This window comes from Myotis yumanensis, unplaced genomic scaffold (genome assembly GCF_028538775.1).
Source record: "Myotis yumanensis isolate MYYU_CA2020_CCGP unplaced genomic scaffold, mMyoYum1.0.hap1 SCAF_8, whole genome shotgun sequence".
Lineage (NCBI taxonomy): Eukaryota > Metazoa > Chordata > Mammalia > Chiroptera > Vespertilionidae > Myotis > Myotis yumanensis.
Window position 1 is genome coordinate 71,526,234 of NW_027223759.1, and position 6,851 is coordinate 71,533,084.

At 40.3% G+C, this 6,851-nt stretch overlaps 1 pseudogene; it reads right to left on the reverse strand.

Moving 5' to 3' along the window:
* Nucleotides 1-557: 557 nt before the first annotated feature.
* On the reverse strand, nucleotides 558-2,250 carry LOC139015709 (RNA-binding protein 39 pseudogene; annotated as a pseudogene).
* Between the last annotated feature and the right edge of the window lie 4,601 nt (nucleotides 2,251-6,851).

Genomic DNA, 6,851 nt, shown 5'->3' on the forward strand with positions numbered 1-6,851 from the left:
CACAGAGGCAGTGTTCAGTTGATCAGCAGCCTAGCCAGGATCTCTAGCCAGGATCTCCAGCCAAGTTCTGTCTTTTATTGTCTTGTTACATCTGTATTTATACCAGTTGATTTTAATCCTGTCAATTTCTATTCCAAAGGTTAGGGCATTTCTTATCTCCATTCCAGGGAGTAAAGATTATGTAGCTTAAGGGTGATTGTTCTTAGTTAAAGTGATTAACTACCCGCCTGGCATTTAGTTACAGGGTTTTATTCCCTCCCTAACTTCAGGAAAAAATCCCTACCTGGGGAAACAACCTTTCTCAGAGCGGTGACCTTGGTTAAAACACATAGCGCCAAGAAGGTGAGCAAATATATTAAGAACAGTATGCCATATACGCCAGGTCCCTTGAAACATATGCTGTGCAGATGTTTCTTCCCTGCAGCGACTGTGTCAAGCAGTAAGGATGGACTGGCTTCCGGCAAATTCCCACTTTTTAATTTTTAAATGATAGCTCATGTAAATCAGCAGCCACCTCTCGGATTGGATTGTTTAAGACTTGGAAGAAGACTGACAAGATCTAAATAAAAGATAACTCAAGATGAATTCTCAAAAGAAAAAGAGCTATGTACATAAGAGACTATATCTTCCTTCATCGTCTACTTGGGACCAGTAGTTGTGTTGGTCATAGAATCAGGAAAGAGGTTGTGATAAGTTGGAAGAGGTACATATGCTGCTGTTATCATTTTACCAGCAAACCACCTGCCATGGAATGCATTTACAGCAGCGACGGCTGCAGCAATTGATGGGCACTTCACATACACATTGCCCTGAGCTGAATTTTTGTCAACATAAATATGAATAACTCCTCCATGTTTATTACATTCTTCAATCACATCATTCTTAATCTCTGTATCCCATCCAGCTTCTTCTGTTTGAGGGTTAAACATGTTAGAGAGTTGAAAACACTGTGTTGCAAGAGGTTGAACAGAGGCAGCTGCAGCTAAAGCTGAAGCTTCAGTCTGTTGGGAAAGTCTTGTTTGCAAATCTGTAACAAAAGAGAATTCTGACACAGCACCAAATGCCAAGGAGCCACGCATTTGTAGAGCTTGCTGTGCTGCTGGTGGGATCTGCAAACCTGTGCCCTCTGCAAGTCTTGCCATTAATTGAAGACGACCAGTTGTTCCCAAATCAATTCCAGTCCTTTCCAGTTCATCACTGTCCAAAAAGGAGCTAGCACTGGAAGCATCAGTTCGTTCAGTAACATGACCAACTTTCATTGGCCTTCCTACTAGTTGGAATCCATTAAGTTGTTCCAAAGCCTTCTTGGCACATTCTGAATCGGAAAACGTAATAAATCCATATCCCTTGGATTGGCCTGTTTCACTATCCATCATGAGCTGGATACTTTCAATCCTTCCAAAAGGCTCAAAGATCCCCCGCAGCATATCTTCAGTTATGCTTAAGTGTAATGAGCCCACATAAAGCCTCATAGGTCCAGCGCTCTCCTTTTGTAGATTGTTTGCCATTGCGGCAGCTCTGTTTTTTTCTGCCTGTGATGCCTGTACTATGATCGGCACTCCTAAAACACGTTGGCCAGTTAATCCTATTGCTAGAGGCACTGAGCTAACATCAACAAACTCCACATAAGCAATTCCCTTGGACCGTCTTGACTTTCTATCAGAAATCATCTTCACATCTCGAACCTTTCCTACTGAAGAAAAAAACTCTTCCAGATCCCTTGGCCGAATTCTTGCTGCCAGCTGCATGCAGAAGACCGTCCTTGCATCTCTTTCCTCAGGAGTTAGATTATCAATAGGTTCCCTCACGGGGCTCTTGTCTTTTCTGAATGGACTTTTGCTTCGGGAACGTTGTCTGCTTAATTTGACGCTATGAGGCAACCCAGTCTTTCCTCGGATGGCACTGTTAAATTTTGGTCCGGAGTAAGGACTTCTGTAGTGGCCTCTGAATCTGCGATCTCGACTTCTTGAGCGGCTCCGTCTCCTTTCTTTGCTTCTACTTCGCTTCCTTTCACAGCTTTTGCTCGTTTTCCTTTCTCTATCTCTGCTTCGCTTCCATTCCTTACTTTTGCTTCTTTTTCGTTCATGACTACGACTTCTGCTCTTGCTTTTTTTCCTCTTTTTACTACGTTCTTCATGGCCGTTAGCACTGCTCAACTTGTTCTCATCCTTCTTGTAAGGAGCCTCAAGCATTGCTTCAATATCAATATCATCTGCCATTTTTCTCTAAAGGCCTGCTCGGGCTTCTGGGCCCCTGTGGTGCTCCTGCTCAGAGAGGAGGGCTGCTGCAGCCGCCGTTGTCTCCGCTGTTGTGACAGTTAAGTCTCCAGGCCGAGGTACGTCCAGCTGGGATTTCAGGTTCCAAGGGCGGATAGGCCCAAGCTAATATAAAAGGAACAATGGGATTAGGGAAGCTGCGCAGGAGTGCAGGATGGAGACTTCGGCAGTTCAGGATCCAACCCTGGGACAGTGTCCCCAGATTCCCTGAAATGGCGGCTGCTGCTTCCCCGTACTCACATTCACTAACTTGCATGGGGTTCAGCCCCAGCAGGTCCAGGGGTCCCCAAAGGTGTGGACGGAGTCAGCGAAGAAAGAATGACACGGAGACAGCATTCAGTTGATCAGCAGCCTAGCCAGGATCTCTAGCCAGGATCTCCAGCCAAGTTCTGGTGTTTATTGTCTTCTTACATCTGTATTTATACCAGTTGATTTTAATCCTGTCAATTTCTATTCCAAAGGTTAGGGTGTTTCTTATCTCCATTCCAGGGAGTAAAGATTATGTAGTTTAAGGGTGATTGTTCGTAGTTAAAATGATTAATTACCTGCCTGGCATTTAGTTACAGGGTTTTGTTCCCTCCCTAACTTAAGGGAAAAATCCCTACCTGGGGAAACAACCTTTCTCGGAGAGGTGACCTTGGTCAAAACACATAGCGCCAAGAAAGGAGCAAACATATTAAGAACAGTATGCCATATACGCCAGGTCCCTTGAAACATATGCTGTGCAGATGTTTCTTTCCTGCAGCGACTGTGTCAAGCAGCAAGGATGGACTGGCTTCTGGCAACTGAGTTGACAGAAACACGTTATCTGGGACCACTGGGTTGACAGGAACACATTATGTAGAGCCTTTGGGTCTTGAGACCACTGAGTTGCCAGGGATTCATGATATAGAGTCATTGAGGCAATTTAGAGTAGTTGTGCTGTCCTGGTCTTGGGACCACTGAGTCAACTGGAACTCACTATCTGTGGCCACTGTGCTGGGCTGCATATCTGGTGATTTGGCCAGACAGGTCACGCTGTGCTGTCTGTTCCTAAAACACATAGATAGGAAGGTACTGACATCAGGCCAGGCCTTGAGATATGGTCTCATGGCCCCTTCCCAGCAAGCAGGCCTTCTTTCTCAGAAGTCCAGGAAGTCTCATTCCAAATTTGGGAGACAAAGGACTGGAAAAAGTATAAATAAAGAGATTTTCCTCCATATTGGGGGGCCCAGAATTTGAAAGACACATTTTTCTCTGGGCCTCCACAGAATTTAATAATAAAATGTAACTCCTGTAGTAGTCTGGGCTGCAGTTCAGCCTTTGCTTCAGCAGGGTGCTGTAACTGTAGTCAGCTGGCCAGCTTAATAAAGGCTCTTAAATTTAAATTCGGAGTCGGTGGTCTATCTTGCTGAGTGAACCCATAACAGCCACTAAAACAATTTGGGATAACTGTGCTGTCCTGTTTCCCAGGTACAGAAGAACGTGCTTCCTAAGACCAGTATGACCACTACAAATGGGATTTCACATTACAATCAATAGGGTATTTAATCAAATGGGATGATTTATATAATTCAGAAAGCCAAAATAACTTTTCTATTGTTAAACAAAGCAAATAAGTACAGAAGCCAAACAGCAGGGTTAGAGTTAAACTATAGTTTCTACCTGAAATGATTGCTACCATACTTCAATATGATAACACTTGTTTGTAATTTGAGGATTTGACCCAAATGACACTCATTTCCTCAGATTGTATGAATCCAATTAGTTGTATAAATTTATTATTTGTCCTGATGATATTTGTACAAGGATTTCATTATAGTACTGCAAAAGAGATTCATTTTTTTTAAATGTGAATTTTTAAAAAATTATGATATTTTGCTTTCTCTATAAATTATGGATATCTCGTTTTTATATAAGACTTACTGATAAAAATACTAGTGAACATTTCTGACATAAAAATTTATTCTAAGACAAATTTTTTAAAGCGTACTAATTTAGTAATTCTACTTCAAGCTTGTATTTTGTTTGCCACCCACTTCCCATTGATATTTTTTATCTTTATGGTTGAAAGTATTTCAGATATCCCTTCCCCCTCCCCCCCCCCACGCCCACTGACCACCTCCACCCTACTCTGTGCCCTCAGGCCTCACCACACTATAGTCTGTGTCCATGGGAAATTCAAATATGCATATATGTTCTTTGGTTAATCTCTTCCCACCCCATTCCCACTCTCCTCTCAGATTCATCAATCCGTTCCTTGCTTCCATGTCTCTGGACCTATTTTGTTTTTCAGTTTATTATTTATCAGGTGTCACATATACATGAGATTGTGTTGTAACACATGACCGAAGAAATACCTATGGGAATAATTTCCAAATCAGAGTGAAGAAACATGCAGAAAGCCTGTCTATATATATCCCGCTGGGGTCTTTGTCTTGCAGATATGCCCTCTGCCCCCTTCCTGGCCCTGCTGGAAGGCCCCCAGGTGTCAGGCCACATCCGATAGTCCATCCTGGCACCCGCATAACAACTCTCCCCTCCCAGGGTTGTGCATTGTTCACAGTTCCATGGCCTCTGCATTTAGATAACAAGTTCTGCAAAACCAGTTTCCTCCTCACTCCCATAGAGTGGGCTCCATTTTCATTTTGTTGATGATTTCTTTTGCTGTGCAAAATCTTTTTATTTTGATGTAGTCCCACTTGTTTATTTTCTCTTTTGTATTCTTCGTCCTAAGAGATGTATCAGCACACATATTGCTACAAGAAATGTCTGAGATTTTGCTGCCTATGGTTTCTTCTGGGATTTTTACAGGATGAAATCAAGAACTGGTTCTTTGAAAAGATAAACAAGATAAAAACTCACTAAGATACAAAGAGAGAGGACCCAAATAAATAAAATCAGAAATGAAAGAGGTTATACAACAAGTAACACCACAGAAATACAAAGGATTGTAACAAAATATTACATCAACTATATGCCTACAAATTGGACAACCTGGGTGAAATGGACAAATTCATAGAAAAAATACAACCTTCCAAAACTCAATCAGGAAGAATCAGAAAACCTGAGTAGGCCGATAACTACTGGTGAAATTGAAGCAATAATAATAGTTAAAAAAAAAAAAAAACTCCCAGCAAAAGAACGCCTTGGTCCAGACCAATTCACATTTGAGCTTTATCAAATATTCAAAGAAGAATTAACACCTATCCTCCTCAAACTTTTCCAAAAAATTCAAGAGGAAGAAGCACTTCCAAACTCTTTCTATGAGGCCAGCCTTGCCCTAACTCCAAAACCAGATAAAGACATGACAAAGAAAGAGAATTACAGGCCAACATCCCTAATGAACATAGACGCTAAAATCTTCAACAAAATATTAGCAAACAGATCCAGCAATACATTAAAAATATCATACACCGTGACTAAGTGGGATTTATCCCAGGGTTGCAAGGCTGATGCAAACTCATACAATCTTATCAATAGATTCAGAATAAGCATTCAACAAAATCCAGCACCCATTTTTTGATAAAAACTCTCAGCAAAATGGGAATAGAAAGAACATACCTCAACATAAAAAAGGCCACATATGACAAACCTAAAGCCAACATCATATTTAATGGGCAAAAACTAAAAGTGTTTCCTTTAACAATAGGAACAGGACAGGGTTGTCCCCTTTCAACACTCTTATTCAACATAGTACTGGAAGTGCTAGCCACAGCTCTCAGACAAGAAGAAAAGATGAAAGGCATCCAAATTGAAAAGAAGGAAGTTAAACTATCATTATTTGCAGATGACATAGTATTGTACATAGAAAACCCTAAATATTTCACCAAAAACTACTAGACTTAATAAATGAATTCAGCAAAGTAACACGATATAAAATTAACACCCAGAAATTGATGGCATTTTTATATACCAATAATGAACTCTCAAAAAGAGAAACTAAAAAAACAATACCATTGACCATTTCAACAACAGCAACAACAATAAACAAGATACCTAGGAATAAACTTAATCAAGGAGGTAAAAGACCTGTACTCAGAAAACTACAGGACATTGAAAAAAGAAGTAAGGAAGCTACAAACAAATGGAAGAATATACAGTGTTCATGGATCCGTAGAATTAGCATCATTAAAATGTCCATTCTACTCAAAGTAATCTATAGATGCAACACAATATCTATTAAAATATCAATGACATATTTCACAGATCTAGAACAAATACTGAAAAAATTTATACAGAACCAAAAAAAGACCCCGAATAGCCACAGCAATCTTGAGAAAGAAGAACAAAGTAGAAGGGAGTATAATACAGATATCAAATTATATTACAAAGCCATTGTAATCAAAACAGCCTGGTACTGTCACAAGAACAGACATATAGATCAATAGAACAGAGACCCCAGAAATCGACCCAAGCCATTATGCTCAATTAATATTTGACAAATGGGACAAGAGCATACAATGGAGTAAAGACAGTCTCTTCAATAAATGGTGTTGGGAAAATTGGACAGTACATACAAAAAAATGAAACTAGACCACCAACTTACACCATCAACAAGAATAAATTCAAAATGGATAAAAGATTTCAATGTAA